At 41.3% G+C, this 27,233-nt stretch overlaps 1 pseudogene; it reads left to right on the top strand.

Moving 5' to 3' along the window:
- The first annotated feature begins 9,300 nt into the window (after window positions 1–9,300).
- LOC120029368 lies at window positions 9,301–26,299 on the top strand (annotated as a pseudogene).
- The last annotated feature ends 934 nt before the right edge of the window (window positions 26,300–27,233 follow it).

The raw sequence follows: 27,233 nt of genomic DNA on the forward strand, positions 1-27,233 counted from the left end.
GGCTTCACCATGTTTCATTGAAATGTACAGCTGTGTGTCATCCGCATAGCAGTGAAAGTTAACATTATGTTTTCGAATAACATCCCCAAGAGGTAAAATATATAGTGAAAACAATAGTGGTCCTAAAACGGAACCTTGAGGAACACCGAAATGTACAGTTGATTTGTCAGAGGACAAACCATTCACAGAGACAAACTGATATCTTTCCGACAGATAAGATCTAAACCAGGCCAGAACTTGTCCGTGTAGGCCAATTTGGGTTTCCAGTCTCTCCAAAAGAATGTGGTGATCGATGGTGTCAAAGGCAGCACTAAGGTCTAGTAGCACGAGGACAGATGCAGAGCCTCGGTCTGACGCCATTAAAAGGTCATTTACCACCTTCACAAGTGCAGTCTCAGTGCTATGATGGGGTCTAAAACCAGACTGAAGCATTTCGTATACATTGTTTGTCTTCAGGAAGGCAGTGAGTTGCTGCGCAACAGCTTTTTCTAAAATTTTTTGAGAGGAATGGAAGATTCGATATAGGCCGATAGTTTTTTATATTTTCCGGGTCAAGGTTTGGCTTTTTCAAGAGAGGCTTTATTACTGACACTTTTAGTGAGTTTGGTACACATCCGGTGGATAGAGAGCCGTTTATTATGTTCAACATAGGAGGGCCAAGCACATGAAGCAGCTCTTTCAGTAGTTTAGTTGGAATAGGATCCAGTATGCAGCTTGAAGGTTTAGAGGCCATGATTATTTTCATCATTGTGTCAAGAGATATAGTACTAAAACACTTAAGTGTCTCTCCCGATCCCAGGCCCTGGCAGAGCTGTGCAGATCCAGGACAGCTAAGCCCTGGGGGAATACGCAGATTTAAAGAGGAGTCCGTAATTTGCTTTCTAATGATCATGATCTTTTCCTCAAAGAAGTTCATGAATTTATTACTGCTGAAGTGAAAGCCATCCTCTCTTGGGGAATGCTGCTTTTTAGTTAGCTTTGCAACAGTATCAGAAAGAAATTTTGGATTGTTCTTATTTTCCTCAATTAAGTTGGAAAAGTAGGATGATCGAGCAGCAGTGATATTCGATATTGCACGGTACTGTCTTTCCAAGCTAGTCGGAAGACTTCCAGTTTGGTGTGGCGCCATTTCCGTTCCAATTTTCTGGAAGCTTGCTTCAGAGCTCGGGTATTTTCTGTATACCAGGGAGCTAGTTTCTTATGACAAATGTTTTTCGTTTTTAGGGGTGCAACTGCATCTAGGGTATTGCGCAAGGTTAAATTGAGTTCCTCAGTTAGGTGGTTAACTGATTTTTGTCCTCTGACGTCCTTGGGTAGGCAGAAGGAGTCTGGAAGGGCATCAAGGAATTTTTGTGTTGTCTGAGAATTTATAGCACGACTTTTGATGCTCCTTGGTTGGGGTCTGAGCAGATTATTTGTTGCGATTGCAAACGTAATAAAATGGTGGTCCGATAGTCCAGGATTATGAGGAAAAACATTAAGATCTACAACATTTATTCCATGGGACAAAACTAGGTCCAGAGTATGACTGTGGCAGTGAGTAGGTCCAGAGACATGTTGGACAAAACCCACTGAGTCGATGATGGCTCCGAAAGCCTTTTGGAGTGGGTCTGTGGACTTCACCAAAAATTAGAATATGATCTGCTATGACTACAAGGTCCGATAGGAATTCAGGGAACTCAGAGAGGAACGCTGTATATGGCCCAGGAGGCCTGTAAACAGTAGCTATAAAAAGTGATTGAGTAGGCTGCATAGATTTCATGACTAGAAGCTCAAAAGACGAAAACGTCATTTTTTTTTTTTGTAAATTGAAATTTGCTATCGTAAATGTTAGCAACACCTCCGCCTTTGCGGGATGCACGGGGGATATGGTCACTAGTGTAACCAGGAGGAGAGGCCTCATTTAACACAGTAAATTCATCAGGCTTAAGCCATGTTTCAGTCAGGCCAATCACATCAAGATTATGATCAGTGATTAGTTCATTGACTATAACTGCCTTTGAAGTGAGGGATCTAACATTAAGTAACCCTATTTTGAGATGTGAGGTATCACGATCTCTTTCAATAATGGCAGGAATGGAGGAAGTCTTTATCCTAATGAGATTGCTAAGGAGAACACCGCCATGTTTAGTTTTGCCCAACCTAGGTCGAGGCACAGACACAGTCTCAATGGGGATGGCTGAGCTGACTACACTGACTATGCTAGTGGCAGACTCCACTAAGCTGGCAGGTTGGCTAACAGCCTGCTGCCTGGCCTGCACCCTATTTCATTGTGAAGCTAGAGGAGTTAGAGCCCTGTCTATGTTGGTAGATAAGATGAGAGCACCCCTCCAGCTAGGATGGAGTCCGTCACTCCTCAGCAGGTCAGGCTTGGTCCTGTTTGGGGGTGAGTCCCAGAAAGAGGGCCAATTATCTACAAATTCTATCTTTTGGGAGGGGCAGAAAACAGTTTTCAACCAGCGATTGAGTTGTGAGACTCTGCTGTAGAGCTCGTCACTCCCCCTAACTGGGAGGGGGCCAGAGACAATTACTCGATGCCGACACATCTTTCTAGCTGATTTACACGCTGAAGCTATGTTGCGCTTGGTGACCTCTGACTGTTTCATCCTAACATCGTTGGTGCCGACGTGGATAACAATATCTCTATACTCTCTACACTCGCCAGTTTTAGCTTTAGCCAGCACCATCTTCAGATTAGCCTTAACGTCGGTAGCCCTGCCCCCTGGTAAACAGTGTATGATCGCTGGGTGATTCGTTCTAATACTGCGGGTAATGGAGTCGCCAATGACTAGGGTTTTCAATTTGTCAGAGCTAATGGTGGGAGCCTTCGGCGTCTCAGAACCCGTAACGGGAGGAGTAGAGACAAGAGAAGACTCGGCCTCAGACTCCGACTCGCTACTTAATGGGGAAAACCGGTTGAAAGTTTCTGTCGGCTGAATGAGCGACACCAGTTGAGCATTCCTACAGCATTTCCCTCCAGAAGCCATGAGAAAGTTGTCCGGCTGCGGGGACTGTGCAGGGGGATTTATACTAACGTTACTATGTGTACTTACTGGTGGCACAGACGCTGTTTCATCCTTTCCTACACTGAAATTACCCTTGCCTAACGATTGCGTCTGAAGCTGGGCTTGCAGCACAGCTATCCTCGCCATAAGGCGATCGTTCTCCTGTATATTATGAGTACAGCGACTGCAATTAGAAGACATCATGTTAATGTTACTACTTAGCTTCGGCTGTTGAAAGTGCTGACGAACCATGTCCAGATAAAGCGTCCGGAGTGAAAAAGTTGAATGAGGGAAAAAAGTTGTGATGGAAAAACTAAAAATATAAACGGTAATTAAAAAGAAAAAAAAACAAACGTAAAGTTGTCAGCTAGTAAAGTAAGGTTGGCAACAAAACGCACAGCAACACGTCTGCAAATTCAAGAGGAAGTGGGGGGGGGGGAATAGGTTTTGTTGTGCCCTCTTCATGACTGTCTTGGTGTACTTGGATCATGTTAGTTTGTTTGTGATGTGGACGCCAAGGAACTTGAAGCTCTCAACCTGCTCCACTACAGCCCCGTCGGTCCTCCTTTTCCTGCAGTCCACTATCATCTCCTTTATCTTGATCACCTTGAGGGAGAGGTTGTTGGCCTTGCACCACACGGTCAGGTCTCTGACCTCCTCCCTATAGGCTGTCTTATCATTGTCGGTGATCAGGCCTACCACTGTTGTGTCATGAGATAACTTAATGATGTTGTTGGAGTCGTGCCTGGCCGTGCAGTCATGAGTGAACAGGGAGTACAGGATGGGACTGAGGGGCTCCTGTGTTGAGGAAGTCCAGGATTCAGTTGCAGAGGGAGGTGTTAAGTCCCAGGGTCCTTAGCTTAGTGATTAGCTTTGCTTGCACTATGGTGTTGAACGCTGAGCTGTCGTCAATGAATAGCATTCTCACATAGGTGCTCCTTTTGTCCAGGTGTAAAAGGGCAGTGCGGAGTGCAATAGACATTGCATTATCTGTGGATCTGTTGGAGCGGTATGCAAATTGGAGTGGGTCTAGGGTTTCTGTGATAATGGTGTTGATGTAAGCTATGACCAGCCTTTCAAAACATTTCATGGCTACAGACGTGAGTGCTACAGGTCGGTAATCATTTAGGCAGGTTATCTTAGTGTTCTTGGCCACAGGGACAATGGTGATCTGCTTGAAACATGTTGGTATTACAGACACAGACAGGGAGAGGTTGAATATGTCAGTGAACACACTTGCCAGTTTGTCAGTGCATGCTCGCAGTACACGTCGTGGTAATCCGTCTGGCCCTGAGGCCTTGTGAATGTTGACCTGTTTAAAGGTCTTACTCACATCGGCTGCGGAGAGAGTGATCACACAGTCATCCGGAACAGCTGATGCTCTCATGCATGTTTCAGTGTTACTTGCCTCAAAGCGAGCATAGAAGTTATTTATCTCGTCTGGTAGGCTCGTGTCACTGGACAGCTCCGGCTGTGCTTCCATTGGTAGTCTGTAATAGTTTGCAAGCCCTGCCACATCCGACGAGCGTCGGAAGCCGTTGTAATACGATTCGATCTTAGTCCTGTATTGACGCTTTGCCTGTTTGATTGTTCAACGGCGGGAATGGCGGGATTTCTGATAAGCTTCAGGGTTAGAGTCTACCCTTCAGCTCAGTGCAAATGTTTCCTGTAATCCACGGCTTCTGGTTGAGGTATATACATACAGTCACTGTGGGGATGACGTCATCAATGCACTTATTGATAAAGCCAGTGACTGATGTGGTGTACTCAATGCCATCAGAAAAATCCCGGAACATATTCCAGTCTGTGCAAAACAGTCCTGTAGTTTAGCATCTGCTTCATCTGACCACTTTTTTATAGACCGAGTCACTGGTGCTTCTTGCTTGAATTTTAGCTTGTAAGCAGGAGGATAGAATTATGGTCAGATTTGCCAAATGGAGGGCGAGGGAGAGCTTTATATGCGTCTCTGTGTGTGGAGTTAAGGTCGTCTAGAATATTTTTCCCTCTGGTTGCACATTTAACATGCTGATAGAAATGAGGTAAAACTGATTTATGTTTCCCTGCATTAAAGTCCACGGCCACTTGGATTGCCGCCTCTGGGTGAACATTTTCCTGTTTGCTTATGGCGGTATACAGCTCATTGAGTGCAGTTATAGTGCCAGCATCGGTCTTTGGTGGTATGTAGACAGCTACAAAAATACAGATGAAAACTTTTTAGCTGGATAGTGTGGTCTACAGCTTATCATGGGATACTCTACCTCAGGTGAGCATAGCCTCGAGACTTCCTTATATATCGTGCAACAGCTGTTGTTTACATAAATGCATAGGCCCCCACCCTGTGTCTTAACAGACGCTGCTGTTCTGTCCTGCCGATAGAGTGTATAACCAGCCAGCTGTATGTTCTTAATGTCGTCCTTCAGCCACGACTCTGTGAAACATAAGATATTACAGTTTTTAATGTCCCGTTGGTAGGATATACGTGCATTCAGTTCATTCCACTTATTTTCCAGCGGTTGAACATTAGCTAGCAGGATGGAAGGCAAAGACACATTAGCCACCCGTCGCCTGATCTTCCCAAGGCACCCTGATATTTTTCTGCAAAATCTCTGTTTCCTTCTCCAGCGAATGACAGGGATCTGGGCCTGGTCTGGTGTCTGTAGTATATCCCTCCCATCCGACTCATTGAAGAAAAACAATTTGTCTAATCTGAGGTGAGTAATTGCAGTTCAGATGTCCAGAAGCTCTTTTCGGTCATAAGAGAGAGTAGCAGCAACATTATGTGCAAAACAAGTTACGAACAACGCGAAAAAACGAAGAAAATAGCTGGTTGGTTAAGAGACGATAAGACGGCAGCCATCCCCTCCGGCGCCACAGTCTTGTACAGCTCACCTTGTGGGGACACACAATTCAGTCCCATTCAAAATCCTAATTTCCCTAACACCTTAACCCTAACCCATACTCTTACCCTTACCCTTACCCTTACCCTTACCCTAACCCTAACCTTAACCCTAACCCTAAATTAAACTAAGCCTTGCTCCTAACCCTAACCCTTAATGTAATTCTAACCCTAACACTAATTCTAACCTTAACCCAAACCCCCCAGAAATAGCCTTTGACCTAGTGGGGACGTCGTCAGTGTCTCCAAGCCATATCCCATGTTGTCCCATGTTATGGAAACTAAAAGGTGACAATCGTGAACAACAATTGTGTTAACTGTGGATACACATGAATCCCTCACCCTTCCCTCCCTGTAATCTCTATCTAATTTAGATGGTGTGTTATGAGCTACTAACTGACAAGTAATAATCATAAGTAATGCATAGATCCGTGAGGCCATATCTGGATATGCCAGAAGACATCATGTTAAAACGAGAGCTTGGGATTATAAGATTCTATCTGCAGATGATTCTGAGATAATTGGCTTTAAAGTATCGAAACCTCATTGATTTGAATGGTGTCAGCAATATTTATCTTGTATTCTATGTCAATAAAAACATTTGGACAAAAATGCAGATAGAACCTTATAGTCCCAAACTCTCGAAGAGCTACTAACTAATAAGTAATGACCAGAAGTAGTGCATAGATCCATCAAGCCATTTCTGAATATGCCAGAAGACATCATGTTAGCAGCACATTGAGGTGCATTAACTCTGTTCCTCCTAACCCTTCTAGGTACTCTGGAACATCCATGTGTAAACTTAGGACATTCAGTACTGAACATTCTGATTGATGACATCACAATCAGCTGATCAGTCAGAACTCAGAACTGATTTCTAGAATAGAACTCACAGAGATTTTTTTTCTCTGTTCAAACAGCCCTCACAGTGGGAAGTCATTTACCAAAAGCAACTGTGCGTGACCAACTGTATAAGAACAAAATAAGCGACATACTACCCCAAAGAAGCCACCTCTACCATAATTGACCACATCTGATATTGTGCAAACGTTGCTTTCAAAGTTTTCCAAACGTCGCTTTAGCGTTTTAGCTCAAATGAGACTGACTGTCGCTCCCTGAGTCTGTGTTCTGTCAGGCTGACAGAAAATGCCCCAGGAGAATCCTGCACAGACACACACACACGCACACGCACACGCACACGCACACGCACACGCACACGCACACGCACACACACAGACACACACAAACACACACACACACACAGACAGACACACTCACGCACACACACACACACACACACACACACACACACACACACACACACACACACACACACACACACACACACACACACACACACACACACACACACACACACACACACACACAGAAGTTCCCTCATATCAGAGGAATGCTGCTCAGACACATTTGTGTTTTGTTAGCTTGTTAGAAGGTCATGTAAACATAAAGTGACGGAGAAAGAGAGGCTGTTCCAGGTTAGGGTGTTAGCTACAGCACACTTTCTGAGGGACAGGAACACACACACATACACATACACACACATACAGTTGGAAGTTGGAAGTTTACATACACTTAGGTTGGAGTCATTAAAACTTGTTTTTCAACCACTCCACAAATGTCTTGTTGACAAACTATAGTTTCGGCAAGTCGGTTAGGACATCTACTTTGTGCATGACACAAGTCATTTTCCAACAATTGTTTACAGACAGATTATTTCACTTATAATTCACTGTATCACAATATCACCTCCACAAATCTGGCTCATCCTTGGGTGCAATTTCCAAACGCCTGAAGTTACCACGTTCATCTGTACAAACAATAGTACGCAAGTATAAACACCATGGGACCATGCAGCCGTCATACTGCTCAGGAAGGAGACGCGTTCTGTCTCCTAGAGATGAACATACTTTGGTGCGAAAAGTGCAAATCAATCCCAGAACAACAGCAAAGGACCTTGTGAATATGCTGGAGGAAACAGGTACAAAAGTATCTATATCCACAGTAAAACGAGTCCTATATCGACATAGCCTGAAAGGCCGCTCAGCAAGGAAGAAGCCACTGCTCCAAAACCGCCATAAAAAACCCAGACTATGGTTTGCAACTGCACAACTGTACTTTTTGGAGAAATGTCCTCTGGTCTGATGAAACAAAAATATAACTATTTGGCCATAATGACCATCGTTATGTTTGGAGGAAATAGGGAGAGGCTTGCAAGCCGAAGACATCATCCCAACCGTGAAGCAACTGGGGTGGCAGCATCATGTTGTGGGGGTGCTTTGCTGCAGGAGGGTCTGGTGCACTTCACAAAATAGATGGCATCATGAGAGAGGAAAATTATGTGGATATATTGAAGCAAGACATCAATCAGGAAGTTAAAGCTTGATTGTAAATGGGTCTTCCAAATGGACAAAGACCCCAAGCATACTTCCAAAGTTGTGGCAAAATGGCTTAAGGACAACAAAGTCAAGGTATTGAAGTGGCCATCACAAAGCCCTGACCTCAGTCTTATAGAAAATGTGTTGGCAGAACTGAAAAAGTGTGTACGAGCAAGGAGGCCTACAAACCTGACTCGGTTACACCAGGTCTGTCAGGAGGAATGGGCCAAAATTCTCCCAACTTATTGCGGGAAACTTGTGGAGGGCTACCCGAAATGTTTGACCCAAGTTAAACAATTTAAAGGCAATGCTACCAAATACTAATTGGGTGTACGTAAACTTCTGACCCACTGGGAATGTGATGAAAGAAATAATAGCTGAAATAAATCATTCTCTCTACTATTATTCTGACATTTCACATTCTTAAAATAAAGTGGTGATCCTAACTGACCTAAAACAGGGAATATTTACTAGGATTAAATGTCAGGAAATTGAAAAACTGAGTTTAAATGTATTTGGCTAAGGTGTATGTAAACTTCCGACTTCAACTGTATATACACAGGGGCCTAGTAGGGGTTTAGTAAAAAAAAAAAAGGCGATTTGAAGTTGTGGAGTAAATTGTGTAGATCATTATCCTTTTCCATGAACATAGATTAAATCTGGTCTTAGACATTGAGTTAGCTTTTTAGTCCAGGACTGGGCTTAATCTGTGTCCGGGTAACCCTTATTAAGTCAGATCTTCATTTTTTTTTTTTACTGTAAATCGGATTTCATCTGTTAAATTTTCAAATGCTTACTAGACACAAACATTTTAAAATGTAGATTTAAGATGTTTAATAGTTTTTCAAGGAACTATATAGTTTAATAGCTCTTTCAAACACCTTAAAAAATCTGTTTTTTTGTCTACTTTAGATGTGAAGACATCTTGAGGGGAACCTCACCAGGCTCCAATGTATAGTACGTTGTGCACCAGCCACTCAAGTTCCTAGTGTTGTAACTCAACATGGCTGCCAGGAATGGGTTTTTCTGCTTTCTGCTCTATGTCTGGCTTTTTGTTAATCCAGTAAGGGGGTATTCACTGAAACACTGCACCCCTACTCAGAATAAGGTACTCTAGAAAATAGGAACCTACACACCATACCGGAAAACTTTCCCCCAGTCGTGAGATCTTTAGACATTTTCTGTAATAACATTTCAGCAATCAAAGGGTTTAAAGGTCTAAAAGTCCTCAAATTCGGGTCCATGTCCAGTAATGTGATCTCTCATGTTGAAGACGGCGCTTTCTACCATTCTAGCTCTGCAGCAACTAGACCTGAGCTATAACAAACTCACTACCATCTCAGACCACATGTTTCAGGGCCAACTTCTCAGCGCTGAACCTGGAAAACAACCTGACCATACCTACTGAATCATTATCCCTTCAGTCTCTCTCAAGTTTACTGGTAGTGAACGTAGGCAGCAACAAAATACATCATCTAAAGGATGTTCAGCGCCTCTTACGTTTAACAAATCTACATTAGGAGGAACAAATGTTCCTCTTTTGAATCAATGGAAACATTAAAGGGCTGATGTTGCTGGATGTATCTTGTAATCCTTTGGAAAAGTTCAGTATCACAGCAGATGTTCTCCCGAACCTTAAGAATTTAGACCTCTCCTACTGTGTCCAAAATGGAAGCATGGAATGGGATGTGGCGGACAGTTATTTTCTGAGTGACATGTACAAGCTTGACTTGAACGGTGTCCAGATGTCTTTGGAGGGTATGAGTATGGGGCTGCAAGGCCTGAACTCCTTGTTAGCTTCTCTGGCGCTTTCTAATTTAGGGAAAAATAAATACCCCTAAATCAAAATTCTAACCGATATTGCCTAACACATACCTAGATTGGGCAATGGGTACACTTCTACTGAAATATGACATCAGTTTGTATCTGAGGAATTGCTCCAGTATTGAAGTCAGCCAACAAAACTGGATTTATCAGATAATAATATGTCTGATCTGTCTATGTCCTCATTCAGATCTCTTAAGCAGCTGACATATCTATGACTGTGCCACAACAAGTTTTCATCTGTTCTCTCCACATGGGAAATCCTTGATCTCAGTTGCAACAGTATCAATAATCACATTTTAGTCAATTAGCAGACGCTCGTATCCAGAGCGACTTAAAGGAGCAATTAGGGTAAAGTGCCTTGTTCAAGGGTACATTGACAACGCCTTGTCATCTCTGGGATTTGAACCAGCAACCTTTCAGTTACTGGCCCAACAGATTAAGCCTCTATGCTTTACTGATCAGATTTGGCACATTTTACAAGACTCATAGAACTGTCAATTTACAGTAATACAATTCATAATCTAGAAAATGATGTCTTCCAGGATTTAAAGGCCTTAACGGTCCTAAAACTGGTAGAAAATTGTATCCTGAACATGAATAGTGCTTTCAGAAATGGTTTGGAAAAACCATTGGAAAAAATCTTGGAGATTGGAGGAAATAAACTAAACTCCATTGGGAAAGAAGACTAAAAGACTAAATTCAAATTACCAGAATGAATGACAGAGCCTATGAGGGATTGGTCAACCTTACAGATCTCATTCTGTATGGAAATAAAATCCCTTCAAGAGCAATTAGACAACTATAAAATGGACGAACCCTCGCTAAACGCTCAACCGTTCTTTCTCTTGAATATCTGAAAATCTACAGCCAGTGTCCGGAACGAATGCATAATCTACTATCAAGCTGTCGTGAAGGTGAAGTCTTTATTAACAATATGGTTAAGGAATCTCAGTATTAAATCTCTGCACCCAGACACATTCACTTACACACCCCAGTTGATGTACCTTGACATCAGCAACAATATATTCACAACTCTCACTCCAGAGCTGTGTTACCCAATCCTAGAACTCAGGAAAATCTTACTGTTAAAATCTGCACAGGAGTCTTTAGATTTCCTTATAGGAGCCAATTATTGCAAGTGTTCCACTTGCAAGTAAGAAATAACGAACTTACAGCTATCAATGAGATAGTGATGCATGCTCACCCTTCTTTGAGTTACCTGGACCTGAATAATAACTTCTTTAATTGTGACTGCAGCAATGCTTGGTTCATTCAGTGGGTGATAAACAAAATCCAAATGTAAGTTCTGAGATAGCAAGTGGTCTATACCTAGTACCTCTTCCTGGCTTATCTCTACGACACTAAACAGAGATGCAGCTTTGATTTTTTGTATTTAAAAGTCAGTTGAAAACAAATTCTTATTTACAATGACGGCCTACCCCGGCCAAATCCCTAACCCAGACAACCCTGGTGCCAATTGTGCGCCGCCCTGTGGGACTCCCGATCACGGACGGTTGTGATACAGCCTGGAATTGAACCATGGTCTGTAGTGACACCTCTAGCACTGAGATGCAGTGCCTTTGACCGCTGCGCCACTCGGGAGCCTCAAGTTAATCAGTATGACACCTTCATCTCCTACAACGACCATAATGAGCCCTGGGTCATGAGGGAGCTACAGCCAGAGCTGGATGGGTAGCAGGGTTGGAGGCTATGTCTGCACCACCGTGACGTCCAGCCAGGCAAACCCACTATAGAAATCATCACAGACGCCATCTAAGAGTGGTTTATTCACATACAGCTAGCTAGCATACAGCCAAAGATGCTCCTTGTTATATCTGTGATACAGCGGTGCTGGTACATCCAGGTACCTCCAAGTGAATGTGACCTTGTAACTAGGCAACAATAATCAACAAAACATTCCATCTTTAGGCTAGTGTTCAAAATATAAGCCAAAACACTGGCTCTGGCTGGAGAAAGTTTGTCATAAGCATTTAGGGATAACTTCGCAATCTAATGTCATCTTCAAATATGTGTTCTTGTGTCCACTGCCAGTGAGAATCTGTACTGCAGAGAGGTAGAGGAGGAAGCTTATGTTGCTGATTGCATTTCATTCTCAGTACATAGTCATAAACATGCAGGAAAAAATTACTACAATTAGTTCTTTATAAGGATCTCCATGGTGTACTGTATGTACGCACCATATAGGACGTGAGGAACATGTGTTTGTGACATGCTAGGGTTTTGCCCTGCATGCCGTATGCAGTGCTTACAGGTAAGAACATGGGGACATGGATGCTGAAATACATGGGTAGGTGAATGCAAAGTATGCAAAGTTAGAGCACAGGTAGGGTTCTAATTATAGGGGGACTGCACATCCCAATAGTGACTGAAATATCGATATCAATGAACCCCCAGTCAATGGGGATATCCAACCCTGAGCAAAATAGTAGTGGACTACAATACACCTGTAGGCTTTCTGTAGATTGGAATACATTTTATTCCATTTCAAAGTCTGTTTGCAATTGTGTCCTAATGTCTTAATGTTTCTGCAATTATTAATACAAGTTTGTAATATTCATATCTTTGTCATTTCTGCCTAATTTGAACTAGAAAGTTATCGACTTGCCAATGCTAGCTAGCTGACAAGCTAATGAACCAAAACACTAGCTAGTTTGCAAGATTAAATTCACATGATGATCTTGCAAGTAAAGCATGGTCATTGAACCTACTGGAGGTTGAGAAAGTATCAGAACTCAGGATTAGACCCAGACGCAGACAGCTAGAATCACAGATGTTTATTGATCCAAACGGGGGGCAGGCAAAAGACAGGTCAAGGGCAGGCAGGGGTCCGTAATCCAGGGCAGAGTCAGTAAGGTAAAGAACGGCAGGCAGGCTCGGGGTCAGGGCAGGCAGAGGTCTGTAATCCAGGGCAGAGTCAGTAAGGTAAAGAACAGCAGGCAGGCTCGGGGTCAGGGCAGGCAGAGGTTCGTAATCTGGTCAGAGTCAGGCAGGTACAGAACGGCAGGCAGGCTCGGGGTCAGGTCAGGCAGAATGGTCAGAACCGGGGAAACTAGGAAACAGAAACATGAGAAAACAAGAAGATGGGAAAGCACACTGGTAAGACCTGACAAGACAAGACGACCTGGCTACAAACAAACAGAGAACACACGAATAAATGCACAGGGGATAATGGGGAAGATGGGCGACACCTGGAGGGGGGTGGAGACAAGCACAAAGACAGGTGAAACCGATCAGGGTGTGACAGTAAGAGTGCAATAGCTTACTGATGTTTTTCTGAAGGAAATGTGCCATATCATATCTTTTAATCTGTTAATTCATGTGAGGATTCTCTGTCTCCTTCACCAAACTGTATCATTCACTGACATTTATTTTAGATCCAGATTTACTAAACCCAGATACCTATTCAGCCACTACCTGTGTGTGTGTGTGTGTGTGTGTGTGTGTGTGTGTGTGTGTGTGTGTGTGTGTGTGTGTGTGTGTGTGTGTGTGTGTGTGTGTGTGTGTGCGTGTGTGCGTGTGTGCGTGTGTGCGTGTGTGCGTGTGTGTGTGTGTGTGTGTGTGTGTGTGTGTGTGTGTGTGTGTGTGTGTGTGTGTGTGCCCTCCTTTGCACTGAGAGCGATCTCCTGTGAAAACCTCAAAAGGTCACTGAATAAACTGTTATTGTGTTTCAGTGTGCGTGTGTGCCTGTGTGTGCCTGTGTGTGTGCGTGTCTGTGTGCGTGTCTGTGTGCATGTGTGTGTAACCCCTGCCACGGTTTGCGTGTTGAACAGACATCAGTGCTAGGTCCTCCCATCCCACAGGGTTGTTTGAATCTTCTCAGGAGACCCACACTCTCCTCTCCACACACACACACACACACACACACACACACACACACACACACACACACACACACACACTTCCACTCTCATCAGCACACATGCGTGATTAGGTTTCTACCATCTGTGAAATATGTATGACTAGCTGAGGGAAGGCGTGTGTGCTTGTTTGTGTAAAAGGTGAAATATTAAAGATGGGGATGTGTGAAACTCACTCCTCACCCTGAGGTATCGCCCCTTGTGCCATTGAAGAAGGTCTTTTCAAAAGTGCAATGGGTTGGAATGCTTCAGGATGCCGGTCATGTGGGTTTTGAGTTCTGAGTTCGAGACTGTATGAGCCGATCAGGGGAAAGCGGTAACCACTAAGCAAGCAGCATGACGTTGTCCTTGACATTTGCATGCACTGCGTGCCTGAGTGTGTGTGCGTACGCGCGTGCGTGTGTGTGCAAGTGTGTTTTCATATCTGTCTCCTTCATTGACCATGGTATCCTCTATCTGTTATGTAACAGTAGTGTGGCCTTATTAGGAGGTCCCTATTCTAGTTGAATTATTCACGTATGGTGTTTGTTCCCTGTTAGCTACGCCTCGCTGCTATACATTCCACAGGAATTACACCCAGTTTACTCTCTCAATCTTTTTATTTATTTTTATATACTTCACCTTTATTTAACCAGGTAGGCAAGTTGAGAACAAGTTCTCATTTACAATTGCGACCTGGCCAAGATAAAGCAAAGCAGTTCGACACATACAACAACACAGAGTTGCACATGGAGTTAAAACAAACATACAGTCAATAATACAGTAGAAAAATAAGTATATATACAGTGGGGCAAAAAAGTATTTAGTCAGCCACCAATTGTGCAAGTTCTCCCACTTAAAAAGATGAGAGAGGCCTGTAATTTTCATCATAGGTACACTTCAACTATGACAGACAAAATGAGGAAAAAAATTCCAGAAAATCACATTGTAGGATTTTTTATGAATTTATTTGCAAATTATGGTGGAAAATAAGTATTTGGTCAATAACAAAAGTTTATCTCAATACTTTGTTATATACCCTTTGTTGGCAATGACAGAGGTCAAACGTTTTCAGTGGGTTTGGCGACGAGTATGAAGCGAGGGCCAGCCAACGAGAGCATACAGGTCGCAGTGGTGGGTAGTATATGGGGCTTTGGTGACAAAACGGATGGCACTGTGATGGACTGCATCCAATTTATTGAGTAGGGTATTGGAGGCTATTTTGTAAATGACATCGCCGAAGTCGAGGATCGGTAGGATGGTCAGTTTTACGAGGGTATGTTTGGCAGCATGAGTGAAGGATGCTTTGTTGTGAAATAGGAAGCCGATTCTAGATTTAACTTTGGATTGGAGATGTTTGATGTGAGTCTGGAAGGAGAGTTTACAGTCTAACCAGACACCTAGGTATTTGTAGTTGTCCACATATTCTAAGTCAGAACCGTCCAGACTAGTGATGCTGCACGGGCGGGCAGGTGCAGGCAGCGATCGGTTAGCAAAAATTACAAAAATCTGATCATTGCATGCTGGTATTAGACACAGACAGACAGACAGACAGACAGACAGACAGACAGACAGACAGACAGACAGACAGACAGACAGACAGACAGACAGACAGACAGACAGACAGACAGACAGACAGACAGACAGACAGACAGACAGACAGACAGACAGACAGACAGACAGACAGACAGACAGACAGACAGACAGACAGACAGACAGACAGACAGACAGACAGACAGAGGCTGTCAGTGACCATAAGAACAAAGGCATACACTGACACAGAGGAAAGAATTCCAATGAGAGACTTGCCGCAGTATTGTGTTTTCACAGCCTCTGAAGACCTTGAGTAAAGTGTAGAGTTAGAGTGTGTGTGTGTGTGATTATTATAAGAGTGCACAGGGAGCATGTACTGTATATATCATTTCACTAATTGCAGTGCTCTACTGTAATTACAATGCTATAGGGACACACTGCTCTCAGATCACATTATTTAAAGCCTTCATCCAGCTTCTACTGTCCATCATACAATACATACAGAGTTCTTATCTACTGTACTCCCCTCCCTCTCTCCTCTCCCTCCTTCTTCTCCTCTCCTTCTTCTCTCTCTTCTGCATGTTGGTCTCTCCTCTTCTCCATATCTCTTCTCTGCTCTCTTCTTCTCTCCTTCCCTCCTTGCCTTGTTTCAGAGAAACAAATAATAATATTTTTTTGCTTTATACTGTACATGTATCCGCCTCACAGTCATAGAAATAAGTAGTACTGCTAGGTTTTACGTTAAATCAAAGTTAAATGTAACAAATAACTACATTTTTTATAAGAAATGTACAAATGATACATTTGTAACATTGATATTTAATAACCCATTACAGTAACACACAAAAAATAAATTGTTCTATCTTGTGCCAAATAATGGTATTTTGGCTTGTAACCACAGCGGAACCCTTTTTGGTGCTATATGGAACCTTTTTTAAAAGGTTCTATGAATAACCATGGTCATAAGGTTCAAAATGGAACCTGTATGGTGCCTTAAATAACCATTTCCAAGGGTTCTATCAGTAAGGGATAAACACTACATTGGAAATAATGGACAACGCAAATGTGTCCAAGGTAATGTACAGAACGGAGGAATTTATCCCATTTGTTGCCAAAGAAAACAATAGGAAAGCACACATTTACCGGTAGAATAATTTCATGTTTATGAGCAAATTCATACTTTCTCATCTTTTGGGTGCTAGAGACGTGACCCAGTTGTTCGTTCTTTATGTTCCATTGCCATGCTAAGTGGCCACGTTCTTATCCCTTGCTTGCTGCTAACTAGCCAACTAGCTACACAGTCACAACCTTTACCTCCATTACATTTGTTTAAGCTGTTTATCCCGATTATAGCACAGTTGCCAAAGAAAACAATATGAAAGCACACATTTACTGATATTAATCCTTCTTTTTTTTTACTAATTTATTTTTTATAAGTTTATAAATTCATACTTTCATATCTTTTGGTGGATAGAGACACGACCCAGTCGTTTGTTCGATTAGTTCGATATTTATGGACGTGGCCCAGTTGTTCGTTCTATATGGCAACGTTCATATCCCTTTGGGGTTATTCTGCAGCCAGAATAAATAGCGAAGTAACTGTTTTCCAAATGACCACAGGAGGTTGGTGGCACATTTATTGGGGAGGATGTGCTCATGGTAATGGCTGAAGTGGAATAGGTGGAATGGTATCAAATACATCAAAGACGTGGTTTCCAGGTGTGTGATGCCATTCCATTTGTTCTGTTCCAGCCATTATTATGAGCCGTTCTCCCCTTAGCAACCTCCACTGCTATTGACATTAATTTGGATATATCCATAACAATGAGCTGATATGCCGATTTTGCCTGTCATAGCTAGAAAAGTTTGCCTTCTCGTCAGGACACTTGTCAACACTGACTGTTCATTACAAGGAGATCACATTGCATATCAAACACCAGGCTAGAAGCTAGCTAAATAGTTTGTTGCTAGCAAACCTGACAATATGACAACTGGATAAAAAAATATCCGTTGCTGAAAACAGCTCGTCAAACTAGAAATAACCAGTTTATAATAGCAATAAGGCACCTCTGGGTTTTGTCGTATAGGTCCAATATACCACGGCCAAGAGCTGTTCTTAGACACGACACATTGTGGAGTGCCTGGACACAACCCTTAGCCGTCGTATATTGGCCATATACCACAATACCGCCTTATTGCTATTATAAAGAGCATTTTAGAGCATTAAAAATAAATGTTTTGTAATGCCCATGGTATCCTGTCTGATATACCACGGCTGTCAGCCAATCAGCATTCAGGGCTCGAACTACCCAGTTTATAAAACCCTTTTTGGGGCTATATAGGACCCTTTTTTATGGTTCTTTATAGAACCATTCTCAATCTCAACGGTTCTTTACAGAACCATTCTCAATCTCAACAGTTCTTTATAGAACCATTCTCAATCTCAATGGTTCTTTACAGAACCATTCTCAATCTCAACAGTCCTTTATAGAACCATTCTCAATCTCAAACGTTCTTTACAGAACCATTCTCAATCTCAACAGTCCTCTATAGAACCATTCTCAATCTCAAAGGTTCTTTACAGAACCATTCTCAATCTCAACAGTTCTTTATAGAACCATTCTCAATCTCAATGGTTCTTTACAGAACCATTCTCAATCTCAATGGTTCTTTACAGAACCATTCTCAATCTCAACAGTCCTTTATAGACACCATTCTCAATCTCAATGGTTCTTTACAGAACCATTCTCAATCTCAACAGTCCTTTATAGAACCATTCTCAATCTCAAAGGTTCTTTACAGAACCATTCTCAATCTCAACAGTCCTTTATAGAACCATTCTCAATCTCAAAGGTTCTTTATAGAACCATTCTCAATCTCAAAGGTTCTTTATAGAACCAACCTCAATCTCAACGGTTCTTTGAAGAACCATTCTTGATCTCAACCTTTCTCTATAGAACCATTCTCAATCTCAACGGTTCTTTGTAGAACATTCAGGGTTTTTTATTCTGGTTCAGTAGCGATATTATATTGTTAAAATTCCATATTTCTATTGTTGTGTTTATTAACAAGTTGAATCAGGTGTGCTAGCTCTGGAATGGTTTGGATTCCCTGAGAAGAGAATTAAGAACTACTGACTTAGTCAACCGTTCTCAATTGGCACAAGGCCATACGTAAGTCTTTCACAAGACAACGTCACTGACCATTGTCATAAATTACATCTCAGAGCATAACACAACAGATGAGATAAACTGGATTGACCCTCTCACTCACTGTTGCACAAAAAAAGCAGTGACCAAACCACGCCCCAAAATATTTGAATGAGCCGCCACTCCTATATTTTAATCATCACTAAAATATGAAATAACAATTTGTTTAACTGCAAAGAATCATTGGAGGGCTCAAAGGGTTATTTGTATGTAAAACATTTACGTTGGACATTTAGCAGATGCTCTTATCCAGAGTAACTTACAGTAAGTGCATTCCTCTTAAGATAGCTAGGTGAGACAACCACATATCACAGTCAGATATGCAGGATACGAACATTCCATTCCAGCTAAACAATAGATAAATAGAGTTTTGCAAAAAATTACACATCTAAAATCTAATAATAAAAAATCTGAAAACAGTCATATTTTACACACACATGAAGGTACACATAAGAAATCATTTCTGGCCTCCCGAGTGGCGTAGCGGTCTAAGGCAATTGGCCCTGCGGTCACCAGGTGTACAGTGTTTCCTCTGACACATATGTGTGGCTGACTTCTGGGTTAAGCGAGCATTGTGTCAAGAAGCAGTGCGGCTTGGCAGGTCGTGTTTTGGAGGACGCACGGCTCACGACTTCCGCCTCTCCTTGGTCAGATGGGAGTTGCAGCGATGGTACAAGACTGTAACTGGATTGGATATCACGAAAAAGGGGAAAAAATATATAATTTCTGATGAAAAAACACAAATATGTGGATATAGCATTTTGGAAATAAACTTCAAGTGTCTGAAACTCTATTGGAGGAATAGGACAACATCCACAATAAAGTCCATAATTTGGTATTCTGCATCCGCTGCTGCCTCAAACACATTAGCTTCAGCTAAGGCTGTCTCTGCCTCCTTTTCATGCTGAAGAGCCTCTATTGTGGCCTCCTTATGGGTCTCCTCCACTTTAAGCTGGGCTTTCTTAACCTTCACCTCTAGTATGATGCTCTTGCTGTGCTGCTTCAGCCTTGGCATCAGCTTCTAATGCAGCCAAGCTTGCTGTAGACTTGCAGGGGCATCTTAATGATTTAGATGAAGAGAACACTCTGACCTCTGACCTGGTTGTAAGGCCCTTACGTTCCGAAGCTGACATCTTGATGACTTAGATGAAGAGAACACTCTGACCTCTGACCTGCTTGCAAGGCCCCTACATTCCGAAGCTGCCATTTGCTTTGGACGTGTGCAAAAGAGTAGAGCCGACTGGATATCTTGTCCTCTAGAGGATGCAATCATTGTTGAGTGTCTTTTTACTGTTCTACTCTCGTTAAAGAGTCCCCTTCTTAAGCTCAGCAGACAGATACATCTGGTATGGCTACTGTAGTGTTGAAGAATGATTTATTGCCACCTCTTCATAGGTACAGTAATAGTGACTGAAATGAGTAAAGCTGAAAAATAGAAAGAAAAGAACAATGAGTATGACTTATTCTATGTGTCATGACATTGGCCTGTGGGTAAGGTTTATGACCCCCCCATAAATACCTTTCTCCCCTCTCTCTCTTGACTCTACTGAATTACTCTTGAATAGCCTTTGTTAAACATAGACAGTCTGGGAACATCAAACAGTGGGGGGAAAGGAACCATATTTCGGTAATAGAACCAGTTGAAAATATGCGTTGGTAATTAATGAATATGATGTCAGTTCGGTTGTCATCTGAGACATTATGACTGATGACAGGACGACATAAACTGTATCTGGGAAAGTCTACACATTCTAGTTATCAGATTCACATGGAATTGTTGTGCAATTTAAATCTTTGAATATGAAACTATTTGTGAAAAGATTAAATGTAATTTTAGCTTCCAAATGAGAGAATTGGGTTTCCATAAGGTTAGAGCTCTGCTCAATCAGTGGCCCGCCCCTGTGAAGAGACATGGGTTATAAACTATGAAACACACCTTTCTCTCCCTCCACTATATAAGCCCTTGACGAAAATGTAGCCTTCTTTTCCGAGGACGATAGGACGACGGTCCATACGTTAAAAAGGACTAACATGTCAACTACAGAACTAAGCCAACCTCAGCATGAGCTTTGGTTGTGAACGGTATGAACTTTGAACTCTTATTCACTAAAGAAGTGAGACATCCTAGCCGTTGAGTTAGCAACAGCAGCTGTAAACGTGGGCTAGGAAAGGACGGACGACGTATCCTGTCTAACACACAACGAAGATGCTACAACGTATCCAATTTACCACCAGAGACATTCTTCCGAGGACAGGAAGATCTCTGTTGGCCAACACGGCCAGCATCTACGACCAACCTACCGAAACGCAGCTCAGAGTAAATATTTATTGCATTTTCCTTTTCCAAATGGGTGGTAATTTAGAATGCATAAGATACTGTATTTACGATAGCACAGCTTCTCCCTTTGTTCCTCAGTCTTCCCGCCTTCCTTTTGTGTAACCAGCCGCCATGTCGGCTCCGTCCACCAGGGAAGTTTTCTGTATGACATAATTTGCATTCTGTGTATATGTAATTCTGTGTGATTAGTTAGGTATTTAGTAAATAAATAATTAAACCCAATTTTGTATTGCTGATTCAACTTGTTAGCCAGGGTTCGTGAAGATAACCAAGAATTTACAACTTTCAGATGAGACTGAAATAAGGTGACGATTAATATTGACTGCTATTGATGTAAAATATTACTAGGTCTTTCAGAGTTTATTCAGAAGATAACAGCTCTATAAACACTCTTTCGTGGTGCCCCGACTTTCTAGTTAATTACATTTACATGATTAGCTCAATCAGGTAATATTAATTACAGAGAAAGGATTTTATAGAATAGCATGTCATATCACTTAATCCGGCATAGCCAAAGACACGATATATGCTAGCTGAACACTAGGCTTAATTCTCAATAATAACACAGCATGTATTTGTATACATGTTCATGAACACAGAAATATGCAGCATTATGCATTAAATTGGAGGTAAATAATTACCCAAAACATGACAAGATCAAATGCACTGAACAGATATCCATGTGGCTATCAAAAAGATTCATAAATCTCATTAAAACGATCATCAGTACAAAATATCATCATGAATTGAATGCCAAATATGTTATGATTAATTTTACTTTCAGACAATGTAAGGGATCAATATCATGCCAAATGTATTTGTAAATGTAAATCACCAATCCACAAATGTAAATCACCAACCCACAAATGTCAATCACTTTCCACAAATGTAACTCACTTTCCACAAATGTAAATTACTTTCCACAAATGTAAATCGCCATCCACAAATGCATTGCACTACCCACAAACAAACACCTTTTGATTTGTATTTGTAAATTGAGGGCCTTAAGTAAAATGACTGCCATAAAGATTTGCGCAAACATGACAGATTTGGCAAACCTGCAACTCCATATTTGGAAGCGCTTAGGTCACCTGACTTTTGGCAGGGATTTGATGACAAGAAAAAGACAAGTTCTCACGTGTAGACAAGAAGTTCTCACACTTAGAAAAAAGTTCTCATGGTAAAAAGCGATTTGTAGTCGTAGAAAAAAAGTTCCCATTGATGCTTAGAAATCGCTTTGTACGGGTACAAACCTTTTTTCTATGAATACAAATCACTTTGTACACTTGAGAACTTTTTTTCTATGTGTGAATGCTTCCAAATATGGAGTTGCAGGTTTGCCATATCTGTCATGTTTGCGCATATCTCTCCTATGTGCAAATCTTTATGGCAGTCATTTTACTTAAGGCCCTCGATTTACAAATACAAATCAAAAGGTGTTTGTTTGTGGAAAGTGATTTACATTTATGGATTAGTGATTTACATTTGTGGAAAGTGATTTATTTTTGTGGAAAGTGATTTACATTTATGGATTGGTGATTTACATTTGTGGAAAGTGATTTACATTTATGGATTAGTGATTTACATTTGTGGAAAGTGATTTACATTTATGGATTAGTGATTTACATTTGTGGAAATTGATTTACATTTGTGGAAAGGGATTTACATTTGTTGATTGGTGACTTACATTTGCGAATAAATGTGTCATGATATTGATCCCATAACAATGCTTCTACAAAATGCAAGAAGGATGGAGTTTGATAAAGAAGAATGGAGTTTGATAAAGAAGAATGGAGTTTGATAAAAAAAGATGGAGTTTGATAAAGAAAGATGGAGTTTGATAAAGAAAGATGGAGTTTGATAAAGAAGGATGGAGTTTGATAAAGAAGGATGGAGTTTGATAAAGAAAGATGGAGTTTGATAAATAAGGATGGAGTTTGATAAAGAAGGATGGAGTTTGATAAAGAAGGATGGAGTTTGATAAAGAAAGATGGAGTTTGATAAATAAGGATGGAGTTTGATAAAGAAAGGTGGAGTTTGATAAATAAGGATGGAGTTTGATAAAGAAGAATGGAGTTTGATAAAGAAAGATGGAGTTTGATAAAGAAAGATGGAGTTTGATGAAGAAAGATGGAGTTTGATAAAGAAAGATGGAGTTTGATAAAGAAGGATGGAGTTTGATAAAGAAGAATGGAGTTTGATAAAGAAGTATGGAGTTTGATAAAGAAAGATGGAGTTTGATAAAGAAAGATGGAGTTTGATAAAGAAAGATGGAGTTTGATAAAGAAAGATGGAGTTTGATAAAGAAAGATGGAGTTTGATAAAGAAAGATGGAGTTTGATAAAGAAGGATGGAGTTTGATAAAGAAGAATGGAGTTTGATAAAGAAGTATGGAGTTTGATAAAGAAAGATGGAGTTTGATAAAGAAAGATGGAGTTTGATAAAGAAAGATGGAGTTTGATAAAGAAAGATGGAGTTTGATAAAGATAGATAGAGTTTGATAAAGAAGGGTGGAGTTTGATAAAAAAGGGTGGAGTTTGATAAAGAAGGATGGAGTTTGATAAAGAAAGATGGAGTTTGATAAAGAAAGATGTAGTTTGATAAAGAAGGATGGAGTTTGATAAAGAAGGATGGAGTTTGATAAAGAAAGATGGAGTTTGATAAAGAAAGATGGAGTTTGATAAAGAAAGATGGAGTTTAATAAAGAAAGATGGAGTTTGATAAAGAAAGATGGAGTTTGATTAAGAAGGGTGGAGTTTGATAAAGAAGGGTGGAGTTTGATAAAGAAGGATGGAGTTTGATAAAGAAAGATGGAGTTTGATAAAGAAAGATGGAGTTTGATAAAGAAAGATGGAGTTTAAATAAAGAAGGATGGAGTTTGATAAAGAAAGATGGAGTTTGATAAAGAAAGATGGAGTTTGATAAAGAAGGATGGAGTTTGATAAAGAAGGATGGAGTTTGATAAAGAAAGATGGAGTTTGATAAAGAAAGATGGAGTTTGATAAAGAAAGATGGAGTTTAATAAAGAAGGATGGAGTTTGATAAAGAAGAATGGAGTTTGATAAAGAAGTATGGAGTTTGATAAAGAAAGATGGAGTTTGATAAAGAAAGATGGAGTTTGATTAAGAAGGGTGGAGTTTGATAAAGAAGGGTGGAGTTTGATAAAGAAGGATGGAGTTTGATAAAGAAAGATGGAGTTTGATAAAGAAAGATGGAGTTTGATAAAGAAAGATGGAGTTTAAATAAAGAAGGATGGAGTTTGATAAAGAAAGATGGAGTTTGATAAAGAAAGATGGAGTTTGATAAAGAAGGATGGAGTTTGATAAAGAAGGATGGAGTTTGATAAAGAAGGATGGAGTTTGATAAAGAAAGATGGAGTTTGATAAAGAAAGATGGAGTTTGATAAAGAAGGATGGAGTTTGATAAAGAAGGATGGAGTTTGATAAAGAAGGATTGAGTTTGATAAAGTCTGCAGCTCCTCAGTGTGACTTCACCATTTTGGAATGTAAACAATTCTCCTTCTACAGGATTTAGCACATTAAACAAACAACACACATCAACACAGGAAGGTGGCCCCCAAGTGGTCAACAATGGAGTTACAGGATAGCCTAAAGGAACTACAGAGGCCAGAACGTTTGGTGTTTTGTTGATGTCACTGAGATTTCTTCTTCTAGCCATGGTAGCCAAAAATAATGGTCAACTGGAAATGTCTGTACATTACCCTAAGCTTGATGGGATGTTAATTGCTTAATTCAGGAACCACACCTGTGTGGAAGCACCTGCTTTCAATATTTGTATTCCTCATTTACTCACGTGTTTCCTTTATTTCGGCAGTTACCTGTAGTAACATGTTTTTTAAAGATATTTGTCATTTAGAAAACAACATCAATCCAGCTATGAGCCTAAGCACTTGTCTGTTTCTATAGCTCTACAGCTTCCCAAAACAACAATATTCACTTTCCTTACTGTGCCCCTCGGTTCCAGAAGAAGTTATTAAACGAGCATGAAGAAACTTGTTAGCCGTCAAAGTGGCAAATAGATGGTTGATCTACGAGGAAACAAACCTGCAATAAAACACATTTACGATCTCAGTTAAAATATTTCAATTTAAAACCCAGAATTTATGGTCCTGAGCAGTTTCTTTTTAGCAGACATAACTGCTGCTATAATTATGGTGGAATATAAGATACATTGTGACTGTAAAGATTAGATTAGAAGTTTAATAGTCACATGTACAGGGTTGCGGGGGGCTGGCAGCCTGATGGTCAGGGTAGAAACTATTGGCCAGTCTTCCAGTTTTTGCCATGATGCTCCTGTACTGCCTGCATCTTAGTTATTTTTATTTATTTATCCATTATTTTACCAGGTAAGTTGACTGAGAACACGTTCTCGTTTGCAGCAACGACCTGGGGAATAGTTACAGGGGAGAGGAGGGGGATGAATGAGCCAATTGTAAACTGGGGATTATTAGGTGACCGTGATGGTTGAGGGCCAGATTGGGAATTTAGCCAGGACACCGGGGTTAACACCCCTACTCTTACGATAAGTGCCATGGGATCTTTAATGACCTCAGAGAGTCAGGACACCCGTTTAACGTCCCATCCGAAAGACGACACCTTACACAGAGCAGTGTCCCCAATCACTGCCCTGGGGCATTGGGATCTTTGTTTAGACCAGAGGAAAGAGTGCCTCCTACTGGCCCTCCAACACCACTTCCAGCAGCATCTGGTCTCCCATCCAGGGACTGACCAGGACCAACCCTGCTTAGCTTCAGAAGCAAGCCAGCAGTGGTATGCAGGGTGGTATGCTGCTGGCTGTAAAGTGTTAGTGTTGGAAGCGGGGAGAACAGGCCATGGCTCAGGTGGCTGGGATCCCTGATTATCTTCCTGGCCTTCCTGTGACACCTGGTGTATTCGGCTGAGTGTACCACCCTCTAAAGAGCCTTGCGGTTTGCGGTGGTGGAGTTGCCGTATCAGGCTGTGATGCAGCCCGACAGTATGCTCTCGATGGTGCTCCTGTAGAACACTGTGAGGGCACTCAGGGACAGGCCAACTTTCTTTAGCATCCTGAGGTGAAGAGTCGATGTCATGCCTTCTTCACCATGATTTCCGTGTGGTTTGACCGTTTCAGCTGCTCGGATATGTGTACGCCGAGGAACTTAAAGTTTTTGACCATTTCCACCTCAGCCCTGTTGATGAGGGTGGGGGCATGCTCAAGAGGCTGAGAGGAAGAGACTGATAGTCGGACAGTTTATGGGTGACAATTGTAACTTACCTCATTAGAGAGAGAGCGAGAGAGCAAGAGAGTGAGAGAGCAAGAGGGAGAGGGACAGAGAGAACATCATGGCACACATTTGTGAGTTTTCGGTGGCACTAGGGACATCTTGGTACTTTTACATAGTCCACATCATTAAGTATTTGCCTCAGGACTGTAAGCATGTTCAGTAACAGACAATTAAAGAACCCTTATCTTCAACCCTCCACACTCAGGATAGACAGAAAAACAAGGAAAAACAAGGTACTCCTTATAATTGAATGAACAAATCAGACCTCGGACTAGTCATTTAGAACATTATACTGAAGCTTTAATCTGTTACTCTATCCACTGGCCGTGAGCATTAGCTCTCTCTAACCACAGAAGGCCATGTCCAACACATACCGAAAGCATGTACAAGTGGATAAAACTGATTAATCAATACATTTCCTCACAGCACGACCTTGGAGTTGCCATTCAACTCTGGCGGTTATGATGATGTGTCGGTTAGTTTTCTTGTCTCTCAAGTCCTCGATCCTCCTTCACAGGAGCTTTCCTTAGAATAAATCAATGTAGGCCTATAAGTGATTTACCATCTCGAAAGCTCTGACGCCATCTAATGGACATCTAGCGGGTTTGCATTTGAAACTGTTTCATTTATTTTATTTAACGTTTAACTAAGCAAGTCAATTACAGTTTTTCCCAATTGTTTACACACTAAAATTGGAACTGGAAACGCAATCACCAAAACCTGAAACTCATGTAGCAAATCCCTAAATAAAGTCTGCAAAATTGCAAGCACAATTCCTGCTTTGCAAACAGTTTTCAATTCTATATCACACTTTTTGCACAACACTACACACAGTTCTCTACATTAGGCACAACATTCAAAATTAAAATCTCTTTAGTCCCTTTGGAA

This window comes from Salvelinus namaycush, chromosome 35 (genome assembly GCF_016432855.1).
Source record: "Salvelinus namaycush isolate Seneca chromosome 35, SaNama_1.0, whole genome shotgun sequence".
In the NCBI taxonomy this organism is placed as follows: Eukaryota; Metazoa; Chordata; class Actinopteri; order Salmoniformes; family Salmonidae; genus Salvelinus; species Salvelinus namaycush.